The sequence below is a fragment of the Hibiscus syriacus genome, unplaced genomic scaffold (genome assembly GCF_006381635.1).
Source record: "Hibiscus syriacus cultivar Baekdansim isolate YM2019G1 unplaced genomic scaffold, ASM638163v2 tig00111410_pilon, whole genome shotgun sequence".
In the NCBI taxonomy this organism is placed as follows: domain Eukaryota; kingdom Viridiplantae; phylum Streptophyta; class Magnoliopsida; order Malvales; family Malvaceae; genus Hibiscus; species Hibiscus syriacus.
Genome location: NW_024063087.1, coordinates 203,196 through 220,065, shown reverse-complemented (window position 1 = coordinate 220,065; position 16,870 = coordinate 203,196). Strand labels below are relative to the sequence as shown.

Here is a 16,870-nt window from a genome sequence, read left to right as displayed (position 1 = left end):
ACCTTCAAGGAGTGGCTAAGCTGAGTCTTTGAATACACCCAACACAAAAACAGACATAAGTATTAGTGGGTATCTGGGCATTATGGATCGCTCGTAATATACGAATCCATGAAGGCAAGATTACGCGAAGTGAAGAAATAGTTACCCTATTTCGCAGCAAAATTCAAGAATACGACGGGATAAACAGAGAAACATCTGGTTCTAGGCACGAACTTTAACATGATGGACTCCCCCCCTCAAGAAATGGTAAAAGTGAAATACGATGCAAGTTTCAACAGAACAAAGGGTAGATATCTATCGGGTGTAGTAATCAGGAATCATTTAGGTTTCAAAATGGGAGCATGCAAAAGAGTTACCTTGTGAATCCCAAACATTAACGGCGTAAGCAGTGACAGCGAACCATGCAATACAGCTGGCGTTGGATTTGGGTTTCAATCGGGTGATTTGGAGGGAAACTCTCGATCGGTGACGGAAAGACTTAAGTCACCAAGCCCAGACAACTCGGAGATTAATGCACTCATCTGGGAAGCCAAGCAACAAACTCAAGCTTTTCAACACTGTGAGTTCCGTTTTACCCACCGTGAAGGAAACAGACAGAAACAGGAGAGGAAGAACACTACTGGGTGGAGGAAATCCAGAGGAACCAGCGCGGCAGGCGGTGGCTAGATCCGCCGTAGATCGACGAACGTAAGGAAGCAAAGAGAAGGATCGATAGGTTTCTGTAACCTTCTCATAGCAGCACATCAAATGAAGATTTTGAGAACAGTGAGGAGCTGAACGGCCGGATGAAAGGAGTATACTTTATGTTTTGTTTTAGGGGTAAGAATTAGGTTGCCTATTAAGTGTTTTTAGATTAACCATCAGTTCATTTTATTTATTCATTATTCACTGTATTTGTTTTATTCATTAATAATATCTGACGATTTTACTTTTAAAAAAAAATAGAATAAATTGATCTTCTAATATGAAGTGGAATTTGATTGAATTCACGTTACTGATAAGATAAATATATAGTAGGAATGAAATGATAGAGGTTGAATTTTTTTTTAATCTTTTATATTATTTAAATATTTTTATTGAAGACTTTTAATATATTTTTTTAAGTTTATATTTTTTAATATAAATTTTTGTCTCAGTCTCTATATATATTATTGATGGAGTCATATTTGACTTGATATACTATATTCTTACAATATATTAAAGATTACAAATTTAAGTATATTTAAACATTTAATAACCTCTACTTTAAAAATTAAGACTTATAGAATTTAAGCGATAAAAAATTATAAATAATTTAGGGGTTTGTTGCTTTAAAGCTGGCTATGTACTTGAAGTCAATGGTGGAGTCAAAAAAATCTAGAACGCCATGTGAGACTTTTTAAAGAGGAAGTTAATACACAACAGTCTTTTAAATTGGTGTCAAGACTATTAAAGTGATGTCGATTTTATTATTATTTTATATAATAATTTACATATAGAATGAAATAAATTCGATTGAGAGAGTCGTCTCATAATGAATTTATATAAAACTGATTCGGAATAATTGATCAATAGATTAAATACCGGTGATTAAACAAAAAAATAATATTAAATTGGATTGAGAAAATTGTCTCAAAAATTGATCCGGAATATTTGATTAACCGATCAAATACAAGTCCGGTTATTAAACCGAAAAAATTACACTATATCGCTTCAATATTTCTAAAAGTTAATTAATAGATCAACTACGAGTTCTCGTCAATCACTCCCTTAACCATATTCATTGAGGATTGGTTTCCCAAATCCTCCTCTGATCCCTTCTTGTATTCCTCCATCTCCAATATTAATCTTTTTTTCGTTTATCTCTAAAACAACTCATGGTTATAAACATTTCGAAAAGTAAAGAACTAAATTATAATTGATGAATTCAATCCACGAAAAAAAGACAGTACATAGATCTGTACAATTTGAACGAATTCTTCTGAAAAAAGTGCCAGAACTGTCTTTAAACTTGAGAAAAAGGAGCAATACTTGACTTTAACTGAGAAGTAAAAAAAATAGAGATGTTATCGACATTTGTGTTAGGTAGGTAAAATATCTAGAAATTATTTTTTTTAAATTAAGAAAAATATTTTAAAAGACAAAATAGGCATGTGTGTAATCAAAAATTTATTTTGAAAAGGGTTTGTGAGTTGATTATGCGTGAAGAAGAATGAGTACTCTCACAACATCTAAAATTGATACATAATCGATCATATGTTGTCTTTAATAATGGTAATCAAGAATTCGAGTATAAATTTAAATTATGATTCCTCTTATTCTAAACAAACATGCGACACCTTATAAATAAGAACTCTAAGGAGAAAATGACAATACTTCATTATTTTCAATTGAAAATAAAATAATCGTTTAAATATATTAAGACAAATATTTCTGTCTTTCCAACTCAAATAAAAAGGAATATAATATTTTAAGGTGTGTTCTTAACAAAAACAATAAAAATAATGTATTTGACAAAATTTAATATTTTTTATAATTCATTAATATAATATTAAATTAATTATTCAAATAATTGAATATACTTTTATTTTATAGAGTTTATTTTTTAATTTCCACTCTAAGGTCCCGAAAATATTGGGACGATTCTCGTTATCAATATTCTATTTATACAATCATCATGGAAATTTTTAACGATCTTATCAACCTGCATAAATTTTCATCGACTAACATGAGATTTTTGTAACAAGATTTATTTATCCTAGGCGTGTGCAAATTTCCGAGTACCCGGATCTTTGGGTAATTGATTTCTCGATCCGTTTATCGACCTGAATGTTACTGGGTACCCGAATTTTGTCGGTACCCGTATTTCAGATACCCGGATACTCGGGTTTTTTTTAAAATTATTAATTAAAAATCACACATAATTTTAAATGTTCCAAACTTCGAATTATATTGTCAAACATCCAAACATAGTTAAAAAAATGTTAGTCCAACATCCAAACATAATTAAAAAATGGCATGTTAGCATCATTGTTCATTTTTAAATATGAGTAACCAAAACAGAATCAAAACATAATTTTTGGTATAATTTTAAAAAAAAATAATAAGCGAGTACCAAAACATAAATTAGATAATATATAAGTGACCAAATAGGTAGTTTACCCTAAATAAAAATATATATGAATTATATTAGATAATATATAACCGACCAAATAGGTAGTTTACCCTAAATAATAATCGAGTGACCAAAACATAAATTAGATAATATATAAGTGACCAAATAGATAGTTTACCATAAATTAGATAAATTAGATAATATATAAGTGATCAAATAGGTACTTTACCATAAAAAATCCCTAATCGGGTACTCGGGTAACTAGGTACCTGGAAAAATTCAATTTTGTGACCCAGGTCTGACCCGGGAAATGTCAGGCTGAGTAATTTCTTTTAGAAAATTACACGGTTTTTTAGGTTCGGATCGGCGGATCGACGGGTCGGATCAACCGGCTCGGGTATTTTTGCACACCTCTACTTATTGATCACTCCCATAATCATATTCATGGAAGATTGGGTTCCAAAAACCTCGTCTGATCCCTTCTTGTATTCGTCCATCCAAGGATAGATATAGAGCGGGCGAGGGAAGACAGTCATCTCCTAAAAATTTAAAATTCTTATATATTTTAAATATATTATTTTGTATTTTTTGTTAAAAATTTGTTTTCGTCTCTTCCCAGTTAAATTTTATAAGTTCGTTTCTCTTTTAAAATTTTATAAATTCGTATCCTCTAACATAATATCTTGTGGCCTCGATCTCCAACATTATTCTTTAATTTTTTTCTCTAAAACAATTCATGGTTATAAAAGTACACATTTCGAAAAGTAAAGAACCAAATTATAATAGATGAATTAACGTGGGGGGTACAACATGATAAAAGTGTTTCACCATTTATATAAAGTAATTCCAATTAACTGATGAGTGGCGTAAAATTTACAGTGTTGTTTAACAGCTACATTGATATAATATAATGATTAATTAATTAACTAACTATATTATCTTGAAGGTTGAAGATCCTTACTATATGCAGAGACTGAAGCCAAAACCTTCTTCCCTCTGCTTGCTTCCAAATTGTGTTACTGCCGTTTTCATGGTCCTCAATCTGAGATGTGTACAACTCGAGATAACTTTCTGCTCTGACCTTGAAGCAAAACCTTACATTTCCGAATAAAGCTGTTCGATAAATTTACATGTCTGCTCCATAGGTTTCGTACTTCTGGAGAGCCGATCTCGAGCCATGGCTTGGCAGGGCCAGTGAAATGCAACACAGAAGCAGCCTCCAATATCTGTCCTTGTGCCGAAGAGGAACGATAGCCTAAACCAGCCAATTGCCATAAAGGATCAATAGGATGCACGTATCCCTCAAAAGCAAGTAAGCTTGGTGGAAGGTCTCCCGGTTGCCATAGAGCGAACCCTGAATTGAGACTCTGTACGAAACGGATGGTATCCAACTCCAAAAAACAACCATTTATGATAAGATGATGTGATGTTGGTCCTCCTCCAAGCTTCAAGATCGAAGGCATTCATACCAGAAAGCCATGCACAACGATCTTGGTCGAGGTTGGATGAAATCTTCGGGTGAGAAAAATTCAAGTAGTCCTTGTATTTCCTTCCTGGACAGCAATTGTCCCCACACCATGAGTCAACAACGGCGGCAACGACTTTCCCATTGAGATCCAACGTCCACAAAGATGAGATGTCATGTTGTACTACAACATCATCATCCAAGAATACTATCTTGTTGAGATCCGGAAACAGCTGTGGAACTCAAGAATGTTAGAACATATCAATGCCAACTGAATTTTAAGGTTCGGAACAAATCACTTGTCAGAAATTTCAATGCAGAATTAGAGTAATTACTTCGGGGATATAAATGCGAAGATGATTCATAAGGGACAGGCAGCTAGGGCTTAAAGCCTCAAATTTTTTTTGATGTTCTTCCCCATGTTCAAAGTCTTCTTCTTTCAGATTATTGTAGTAATGACTGCAAATCAAGTGATGTATTTCCAACATCTGCTTAACTCCAACATTCACCTCCTGAGACCAATCATATTGATGTAATCCCTTAACTTCCACTACAGCTAATTTCAACGAATTTATCGCAAACCAGGCATGCATTGAGCTGTAAGTTTTCTTGTCTGTTACTATGTGAAACACCAATTTTTCAGGATTTGCTGCTTTCTCAACTGTAGAGGATATCACAACGGAGGCTGCCAGAACATTGTCAGTCAGAAGCACAATATGGTGAAAGGATGTGTCAGAAAGTTGAGAAACATGTTCGGGTAGAGGTAAACAAGAGCGGGCCAATGCATTTACAGCATACTCTTCTGCCAATTTCAGACAGAGGCAACGTAGGCTCATTGGGACACCCCTCGAAGCTAAATACCAGTACATTACCTCACGCTTCTTTGCTGACTGGACCTTCTGCTCCATGTCTAAAAGCTGGGAACAAAAATGTGGAAGTACTTTGATATATTAGACGAATTTCGAAGTGTTTGCATATATTGAAAGTTACATACTGAGAAATGGCAAAATATATAATTTATAATCAGAATTTCCTTATACAACCCATCGTAGTAATAAGCATTCATGCCATATGAATAAATAAGCACATACAACCAAATACAAGCTACAAACCTCATTTAGTTAGTAAATCAAACCAGAATGCAATATATTAAGATAACATATATATTTATTGCAAGAAACAAAAATTAGCACCACACACAGGCATCTTCATTGGGGTTCAGAAGAATGAAAGGAAAATTGCTGTCAAAACTATTTGTCATAGCACTAATCTATATAGAACAAAAAATCTGTCAAAGCACATCAGAAAATTGATCCTTTGAGATTATATCATCAAGCAAGAACCCTGACCAATGTTCCATTACAATAACATTCTGATGCAGGACAACAAATTGACTAAAACCAAAAAGAAAAGCCTTATCATGGTGTCCTATAAAAGCCTTTTAAACCCAAAAGTAACTCAATCATTTGGCATAATGGGATAGTCCATCTTGCTGGTTGAGTCGGTTATTTCCAACTTTGAAAAGGATTTCCTTCAAGTAATACTTACCAGTTTTCAAATGTACAACTGATTTCTATAAAAACACTATGAGATGCACATAAACTTTACCAACACAGAAAACCTTAGTACAAAGTAATTGACAATAAAGAGGAAAAGTCCTTTATAAAAGACTTTTAAACCCACGAGTAACTCAACCGTTTGGTATAATTGGATAATCCAAGTTGATGGCTGAGTCAGTTATTTCTAAATTTTAATAGAAAAAGGATCTCCTTCAAGTGATACTAGCTAGTTTTGAAAAATAATTGTCAATTTCAATAAAAGAAACGCTACTGAGATGCAAATGAACTTCACCAACACATAAAAACCTCGGTACAAATTGACAATAAAAAGGAAAAATTTAGAAACAAATATATAAACATAATCCCCTGACAAAATTTTATACACATTAAATACAAAATAGAATGCAACAGACATGCTAAATAGAATGCAAACACCCCTAGTTCAGAGAAACCTATGAGCTTCAAGAGGAAAAATAGTCCTTAATATTTTTACAAATTCTTAATTAACTGTAGTAATTTGAGAGTTTAAGTTAAACAAAAGGAAAAAGCCGGCAGAAGTATCAAAGGATCCTGAAATCATGTTGATATATTTATATGATTAAATAAACATATTGCTTGCTTGCACAGAAAATGAAGCGGGTGCATCAACTTCAATACATGGTTTACACAAGAATATAAAAAAGAGTTGGAAGGAGAAATTACAGATCCAATTCATGTAGAAAACTGTCATAATGTAGGTTTTAAAGAGAAAAAGAATCCTGCAGTAGAACCCCATGTACTGGGGATAGGAGGAAATGGTTATACATATCCAAACAATCAGGTACTGCTTACAAACTATGAGAGAAAGGTCTTTCAAGCTCAGATTTAATCTATATCTATCTTTTTGTAAACTAGTTCATATTTTGAACAACTTTTCCTAAAAATAAAAACACTCAATTGAAACTGATCCGCAGGAACTATTAATAGCTCTTAGAAAGTACAAGAGTCAAAACAAAATGCATTGGCTACTAGTGGATAAAATGCATCATCAACATGATCATTCAGTTTAACCAAATTTGGCATGTTTTAAGGTTCAAAAGTGGAGGTCCTCACACGGCCAGCCTAAATAGTTATCTTCACGATAAATTCATAGAAAATATGCTTTGGCACCTTTTATACTATATCAAAATTCAAATGTGAAATGACTAACCCAAGTTGCAGGAATTGTTTCGCCGGATAACCAAAAAAAAAATTCATTGAATGAGAGATAATATATGTTGGAAACCCAAAATGTTATTTAAAGTCTTTAATGACAAAAGGAATATTTATGTTTGGACAAACAACCAATAAGACATAGATCAGATAAAATGTCCTATAAAATCCGAAGTCAAAAACAAGTGCAATGCACCACCATCTTTGTCCATGCTCGATACTGATGTAATTGCCAACATTGCTATGTTATAATTAAAAATATTCCTTTTTTACCCAAAAAAGTCACATAAGACAGCCATGTAGTAAGTGATTAAAGTATTGGTTCTGTAATTTAAGAACCTTAAAAATTCCTCATATATTCTTTTTACTACGATAGAGAGTGAATTATTAATTAAGCGTAGCTTTGGTTCACATCAATTAAAAATATAAAAACAAAATGTATAATGACAATATGAATTTTACTTTCTACTTACATTGTTTGAGTTAATACACTTTTACAGCCTTATACACACTAGAACACTGTTCTCTAAAAACATTTAGCTGGTAGTATTGAGCCAGTTTCACAGAAAAGAGACAGTTATCCCATTATCAATGAAGTAAATTACATAAACTGATACTAATAACTGAAAGAACAGAAATGGACATGCAGGTATATAAAGACAAGAATAAACTGAGCAAGAGTAAATTACCATGGTCTTAGTCTTGAAAGCAAAGTCCTTCATATCTTGTTACTTTGACGTCATCTCCTTCACAAGCTCATTGAATGTCTCAAGTGAATCCTCTGTTCCCCCCTCAACAATGTTGCCATCTTTCACTTCCATTAGTGCCCTTGTCAGTTCTTCTCTGAGTTTCTTTATGGTACATGCATAACATCACAATCACAAACTAAATCAGACATTATTAATTACAAGCTAGGAAGTATAAACAAGAACACGTTCTGTACAACATGACACAGACACAGTTTTAAAAAGGTATCATGCAAATAGTATCATTAAGATTCAAATAGCTCAAGCTTTTATGCCCAAAACCATAATCACCATACCCCAAATTATTCAAATAGAAGTTCTTTTACAGTTTTACTTGCCTCATTTTAGGCCATCTATGTCTTTATTTCTCTCTTGTTTTCAGTCCCTGCAACATATTAGCACAGATACTTCACTTTATACTTCCACTTTTTCCAACATTTAACTTTATACTTTTTCTATTTCTTCCTATTTCCTTCTTTAGAATTTTTAGTTTTGTACATTATTGAGTCCAAATTTGGAAACAAGAAAAAGAAATGCTTTCACTGCATTCAAACATGTCTTGACCATGTTTTGACATTATCAGTTTTATTTATTATTTCTAACATGTAATTGCATGTGCGATAAGTATTTTGTTAAGTGAACTAGACCCAGCTGACACTAGTCCACACCCTAGCATGAATGTCCATGCTTCATAGATTACAAGCCTTCAAATATTCCATTTATTTATTTTTAGACGGCTATTACATGCTTGATACACATTTTTTCATATCCACACCCTAGCATGAATGTCCATGCTTCATAGAGTACTGGCAAAAGCAAATTCCCGTCCAGGTGGAGGAGTATAACATGATGAAAGCATATTACTGACATTTCCTCCCAGATATGCTACTTCATTATCCATTTATTATCATCGGCATTTTTTTTCCAAAATGTTTTACACGATTTGGGTTTTCAACCAAAATGCCATTTCCCTTGTAGAAATCTTAAATAAACTCCAACAATGCTGCTGATGTTTTCAGTTATACATAAATATAAATATATATCTTCATAAATGATAATCTGCATTATATAAATTTTGATATGCTTACATATTTGTGTCATATTCATATTATTTTTTCACATCAAATATTATGTTGTATTGTATTCTAATTACTTTTTATATTATATTTAGTATAATAGTGTCTCGTCTGAAATTATCGTATCTATTTTCCTTTTTCTATTATCTGAATTAATTTTCTTAAATGTAGACACTTGTAAGTTGAAAACTTTGGACAATATTAGTACGCTAATCTTCTTTTCCTCCTTCCACTGATTAAGGATCTTCTCTACAAGCTCCTTTAATCAAGGAGGGGTTTTTAACGAGGCTTTCAATTCCTATCAAAAAAAAAATTAGTACCCTAATCCAATCACTTTTGAAATTTCTTTTTCCTCCTATTTTTCTAGTATAAGTTATTAAGTTGAGACTTGAGACCTACAATATGAAGTCATTCAAGTCTTGACATAAGCAATTTAATTTTATCATATATAAATAAATTAAATTCAAGTAGTTAGAATCTATACTATTATTAAATATATGATTGGATTCCTTATTTTAAAGGATAATAAATATTATTTTAATGATGCTTTTATCTTGACATACATTCATATAAAATTGAAATAAAAAATGAGATTTGAACAAAAGAATAATAAATTTATATGTACATTTTTCTCAATATATTTTAGATAAAATGTTTTCTTTCCTCGAAGTTGTAACAAAATCTAGTGGACTTTAATTCTAATACAAAAATTTAAATTTGAATTGCTAATAAAATAAAAATATATTAAACCGTGGTATTCTCTATTTTAGAAATAATTATAAGATTATTATTTGATATATTGACTATTTTCCCCCACAAACAACTCTAATCTATCATAGCATGTCTTTAATTAATATTTAAATAAATAATTAAAATAAATTAACACTAATTATGGGAAAAACTAATCAAATAATTATCTTAAATTATATTATCAAATATTAAAAAGGGTAAACTATGCAAGAGTCCCCTTTGTTTTTGGTCTAACTGATTTTGGCCACCAATTTAAAAATTAAAGATACATGGTCCCTAACATTACCAATCCGTTCGATTTTAGTCCATAACTTTACTGATTCGTTTGATTTTAGTCCCTCGGCCGTTAACTCCCGTCCGATTTTAGTCCCTCAACTATGTCACATATTTGTTAACGACAAAGAAACTTAGACCAGACGGACCAATAATGTTAAGAACTATTTACCCTTAATTTTTAAATCGGACCAAATTCGTACAAATCCTAAACAGAATAGACTATTCGTATAGTTTTCCCTATTAAAAATCAAAGACTAGTATTATTATCCTATATCCTATCCTAGACAATGACAACATATGTGCTTCCAAATGCTAGAAAACAAAAGAAAAGAAAAACCCACCCAATTCCAATATTACCTTTACCATCATGTAACACGCGGCAATCTAGTAGTGCAACTTGTTTAGTACAGCCTAGCATGAGTCATCCCGATTATGTTCTTTTTCCTTGCTTGTTTCTATTATTATTTTATGAAAAATTCTAAAAATAAATTCAATCAACAACAAAATAAATAAAAATAAGAATCTACTTGAGAAAATCAAGTATCCATTCAAATAAATCAAAAATTTTGCATATTGATATTTATACTAACCTGAGATATGTAACCCCTGCTAAAAAGCCTCCATCCTTTACATTCTGCAAATCCCAATAAAATCAATAATTAATCACTTTTCTATAAAAGCAAAGAAATACTCTAATCAATATAGTAAAAATAAATTTGAACAATTTCAACTTAAAAGGCTAAGAGGGAATATGTACATGCGTGAGCAGAGCTCAGATGATAATTCTCCCCAAAATAACATTTATTGTATGTAATCTATTTCAGTAAAAATAAAAATATACCGTAAGATTCAGTTAAAACGAACTGTTGAGAGCTATGAAATTACCGATAGGGGAAGAGCAAGAAGATGAAGAAGCGGATTCAAGAACCAAAAAAGCAATTCTAACGAAAAGGAAAGGCAAAACGATCCCCAATACCAAGACGACCGGCAACAGCGTTCGGCTCGATAGCCGTCCACGCGCAGCCGCGGCAATGGTTTCTGCCACCGTGGCTCCTTTGCTCCCTCCTCCTTCAATAGAGTTGGATATCGTAACTCTCTTTATCCCTGTTGTTGATATGTAGAACTTCATGATCTCCCGTCAACTCCCTCGACTTTCTCCTCACTTCCATTTGATCCAAACAAGATCCACTCGATCATTGTGCAACACTAGCATTGAAATCTTTGAGAAGAAATGGATTTTCCAATTAAATTTTCACAAAGAAAAAAAAGAAACAAAAAGGATAAAAAATTTATTAGGAATGGAAATAGGAGTACAGAACAGAGTAGCGAGTGTGAACTGCGAACCTGATCAATTTGGTGGGAGCTTTTTTACAGATAGGGGCTTGATTTTATATGAAATTATGGATCTGGCCCTTCGATTTTTAACTATTCTCACCGACAACAATGAGAATCTGGTACCTGGTGAGACCTGCTGTATCCCTCTTGCAATTTAACTCGCTGATTAAGAATGTTATAGTGGGGGCGATCTCAGATATGTTTTGGTGCACCCCGCCTTTTATTATTTTATTTTATTTTTAGGGTAACGTACATAAATGATCATCAATTATAGGGTATTACTTTGTTGAGTTTCTCAATTATAGGGTATTACTTTGTTGAGTTTCTCAATTATTAAATGTTACAAAATAGTCACTAACTATTCATTATGTTTTAAACTTGTCTTTTTCTATTAAAAAATTGACAGTCGTTTAATCTGGACGTTAACCTGTTGACTGAGATATGATAATCGTTTGAGATTATGAGATCATATTTTATCATATCTCAGTCAGCAAGTTAACTTCCATCTCAGTTTGTCTTAACATTTTTAACGAAAAATGATGAGTTTGAAATATAATGAATAGTCGGGTGTCCATTTTGTAACTTTTAATAGTCGAAAGACTTAACAAAACAACACCCTATAGTTAGGGATCATCTTGTAACTTTTAATAGTTGAAGGACTCAACAGAGTATCTTACAATCGGGAGACCATTTATAAACTTTATCCTTATTTTTAATATATATAGGTTAAGATCACTAAACTAAAATAAAAGTAAATGAGCTTTTTTTATAATCAATGTTTTAATAACCTAATTACTATATTTATTATGTATGTAAATTTTTTAATTAATCTTATATTCTTATCATGTTAAGTGAATCATAAAGAACACTAGTTTTGATTGTGATTTATCAAGAATAAAATGATGCTTTTTCAGAATATTTAATTGATGTATTTTCATGACTTTGTTTGTGATAATTTTTTTATGAATATAAGTTGTTTTTTGAAGTGATATTGATGCTAGTAAATCAGTTATTCAATTAAAAATGAAATGCATTATGATTTCAAGCAAACAAGTTTGATTTTGGTGTTTTTCAAAAAATTTGGGGATTAGGTTGGTTGTTGTTTCTTTTGTGAGTTTAGATTTATAATTAGATCTTGATTTTGATTGTTCTTGATTAGCTTCAATCAAGGGAAGGTTGTGCTATTGAGTTAGGAAGCTTAGATCACAATATCGATAAGGTTTTCAGTCTCTTGGTTGATTTTCTTTCTGTTTTAGAAGCAAAAATTTCTACTATGTTTTGGATGTCTTAATGACTCATTGATATATTTTCTAAGGTCCTTTGAGTATATGATGTGATAAAAATAGTACGTTAATATTTGGAAACGAGTTAACAAGCGTTTGGAATGGAATCATATGATTGCATTATCGAGATTAGTAGTTGTCCATTCACTTGTGAAGAACTTATTCAAAGTTGATTGAGGGTTTAGTTAATACTGAACTCTAAATTTAAGTTCCTAAGGTAAATATACTTGTTGTTGGTAATTAATAATGTGAATTCATGATTTGTTGATTAATAAAAGGAATAAGGAAAAAGGAAAAGTAAAACTCCAAGGACTTACTTGACTTGGGAGAACGTAGAGGTAACAACGATGCTCTCAACTTTCACAGAAAGAGACGGTGGAGCTCGATCCTAGTGCCTTAAGGCACATCATGGCAACGGGGACATTGGGGCAAATTGTAATACCCCAAAAATTTAGATAATGACCAAAATGAAAATTTTGAAAGTTTGATGGTCAAAGTAGAAAACTAGGAAAAGTTTAAGGAATTAAGTGGTATTTTTTCCAAAAAGAATGTTATTCCATAAATGGATTTGGTTAGGGACCAAAATATAAATTTTTTAAGTTTGGTGATCAAAGTATAAATTTTGGAAAGGTTTAGCGACTAAATGGTAATTTTAAAAAGTTATCATTGACTTCGAAAATAAAAGAAAATATATATTATTTTCACATTTTTAAATGTTGGAAAATAATATAAATATTTGGATTTTAAGATTTAATTCCATGTTTAATTTGGACTATTGGATTAAAGTGATAGAATTGTAAGTTTTGAAAATTTCAAGGGCAAAATTGTAAAATAAAAAACTATTTTGTTCATCTTTGACTATTTGAAAGATGATAATGTTGATGTCTCATGATTTGGACGATGATAAGGATAAGCATCTAGGTTTTATGGTAATTATAAAGTTTCATTAAGGGTAAATTGGTATTTACCCAATTTAATGAATTTAATATTCATTAAATGATAATTTAATAATAGATAAGCATGAAAAATATCTGAAATTTCATGCCAAAGTGTTCATTTTCTCTAGCAAAGGACGTGAGATAGCTTCCAAGGTAAGAAAATATTTTATTTTCAATTTTTGAGCCAATTCCTTTGGAATTGGAGTTATGCCGTGAAATAGAAAAGTGATCTACACGAAAAACGCTATCATTTGGCACCAATATTACTTTCTAATCTTGCTGGATTTTAAAGATCCCAAATTCTAAAGTTTGTGTTCATATAAGGGATCATGAAATTGATGATGAATCTTGATGATTTAGAGGTTGTAGATTCATATTCAAGCTTGATTTATGGTTATAACAGGTTCAATCTTCCTAGAAATAATTCTATAAAATTCGGCCAAATTATAAGTTGGAGAACTTTGTGTTTCGATGACAGTTAATTAGGGATTTGATTGTAGAGATGTTATAAGGTTGATTGAAAGTTGATTTCATGCTTGAATCGAATCAAAACCGAGTAAAGTCATGAAAAACTTAGTTTTAGAACTTTAAACCATTAGGCTTTGGTCTTAAAAGATGATAAAAAATTAAGAAAAAATTATATAAAGTCTGGAAATGATATAGAAAGTATTCTTCAAGCCTTGGAAAAATTTGAGGACCATTTTGTAATTTTTGAAAAGTTAGGGGACTAATTTAACAATTTTGGAAAAGTTATGAATGATTGTATAATTGTTTAATAGTTGATGTACTACACTAGAAAATGTTGTTTTGGAATTGAAATGAGTGTTAGATGTGAATTATGACTATTTAGAAGTTTGAAAAGATTAGTGATTTAAGTACAACATTTGCATAGTTGGGGTACTTAAATGTAATTATGCCTTTGTAAAAGCATTTAAATGGTAATAATTTCAATGCTGGAATTTTTAGTATTAAGAAACTAAATGATAAAATGGTTAAGGACCATTTTGTGTAAATTGGAAAAGTTAGTGTAAATGTTAAAAGGAATTATTAAGTGTTAAATATTTGGTAGAAAATGAGTTTCAATTATATTATGGAGTTGTTTTGGGATGTGATTATGTTAGTACAATACTAACATATGAATTTGTGATGTATACAGATCGTGATTGAATTGTGATTGAAGCAAGTCAAGTATAAAAAGAGTTTATTGTGGAACATAGTGAGGCACATATTTTGGATTATATAAAGTGTCAAGGTGAGTGCAATGCATGCATGACATTGTACATAGATGTTGTATACATTATGTAAATAGATGTTTTATACATCACCAGGAAGACTTGCGACAAGTCTACCTTGTTTATATCAGCATGATATTATGTCATTTTTATAACTTCGACATGACATTGATATGTCACAATATGAAATTATAATGCATTGATCATGGATAATGTGATATTTTACCATGAATGTTATTTCGAGTATGAAATACCCAATGCTAAATTATGATAATATACTTTGCCATGGATGGATCAAATAAAATAGACTATATGCCCAAGTAAGTCATTGAGGGACAAGGTATAGTTGGCATGCCATAGAGTATATCAACTGCAGGTTTATATTACAATATAGTGTGTAAGAACACTAAGTGTATATGGTGGGCACGACCTTATGTGTAATACACTTCGGTGTATATGGTGGTTACAACCTTATGTGTAATACACTTCGGTGTATATGGTGGGTACGACCTTATATGTAGCACTACGGTGCAAATATTACTCGAATACCCAGGGTCCTCAGGGTTTATACTGGCTATTGTCTATGTTTTATGGTTTATTGGTTAATAAATGGTAACCATGCAAATAAGCTTACGAGCTTATGGAATAATGGCAAGTATATTGGTAAAATAAGCTTACGAGCTTATGGGATAAATGGTAAGTATATTGGTAAAATAAGCTTACGAGCTTATGGAATAATGGCAAGTATATTGGTAAAATAAGCTTACGAGCTTATGGGATAAATGGTAAGTATATTGGTAAAATAAGCTTACGAGCTTATGGGATAAATGGTAAGTATATTGGTAAAATAAGCTTACGAGCTTATGGGATAAATGGTAAGTATATTAGTAAAATAAGCTTACGAGCTTATGGGATAAATGGTAAGTATATTATTAAAATAAGCTTACGAGCTTATGAGATAAATGGTAAGTATATTAGTAAAATAAGCTTACGAGATTATGGGATAAATGGTAAGTATATTATTAAAATAAGCTTACGAGCTTATGAGATAAATGGTAAGTATATTGGTAAAATAAACTTACGAGCTTATGTGATAAATGGTAAGTATATTGGTAAAATAAGCTTACGAGCTTATGGGATAAATGGTAAGTATATTGATAAGAAATTTTATATTATTTTGATCATGGTAAAATATTGGAAATGCAGGTAATATGATTTTATGGCATTTTGATGTTGACATTGAAATTCATACATGAGTTGTATTGCACTGTTTATTGTTTTAAATTGCCTCACTAAGTATATACTTAGCGTGTGATGATTTTCACGCGTAGGTAAAAAGCCAAGAATATAGTAAAGAGTACAGGGCACTCCGAGCATCCAGGAATACATTACAATATTAGTAAGACATCATATGATGGAATTTTGATTTTGTTAGTGGCATGTAATTATTAATGTCATAGTTGCTCTGTTAAATTATTTTGCAAATGGTTTGTAATGGTTAAACTAAACAGTTTTACTCTGTTTCAATATGGATATATAAATCTATGTGATAATTTGATATGATATGATATTTTTATAATATCATTTACCATTTTAAGAAAATAAATTTTAAATCACTTTAAATTGAAAATGTTTTTAGAAATTCAGGTGACATCTATAATCTGTATAGGTATAATTATACGGGTTATGGGTGTTATATTTATTGGCATCAGAGCTACAGGTTTAGCCGATTCTAGGACTAAACCGAGTTTGTTTTGAGTTAAAAAGTGTATACATGCCACTAGGATGTCAAAAGTTACTGATAGTTGTATATATATTGTGATGATGCTTATTGGGAGTAAAGTTACTCTTTACTAATGTTAGATGATTTTGACTATGTTGAGATGTCGGAAACTAAAGACAAAGGTAAGAAAGTCGAAAATATT

General features: G+C 31.2%; 1 pseudogene; it reads right to left on the bottom strand.

Annotated features, from left to right (window-relative positions):
• Positions 1–483: 483 nt before the first annotated feature.
• LOC120162925 lies at positions 484–11,462 on the bottom strand (annotated as a pseudogene).
• Positions 11,463–16,870: the final 5,408 nt, after the last annotated feature.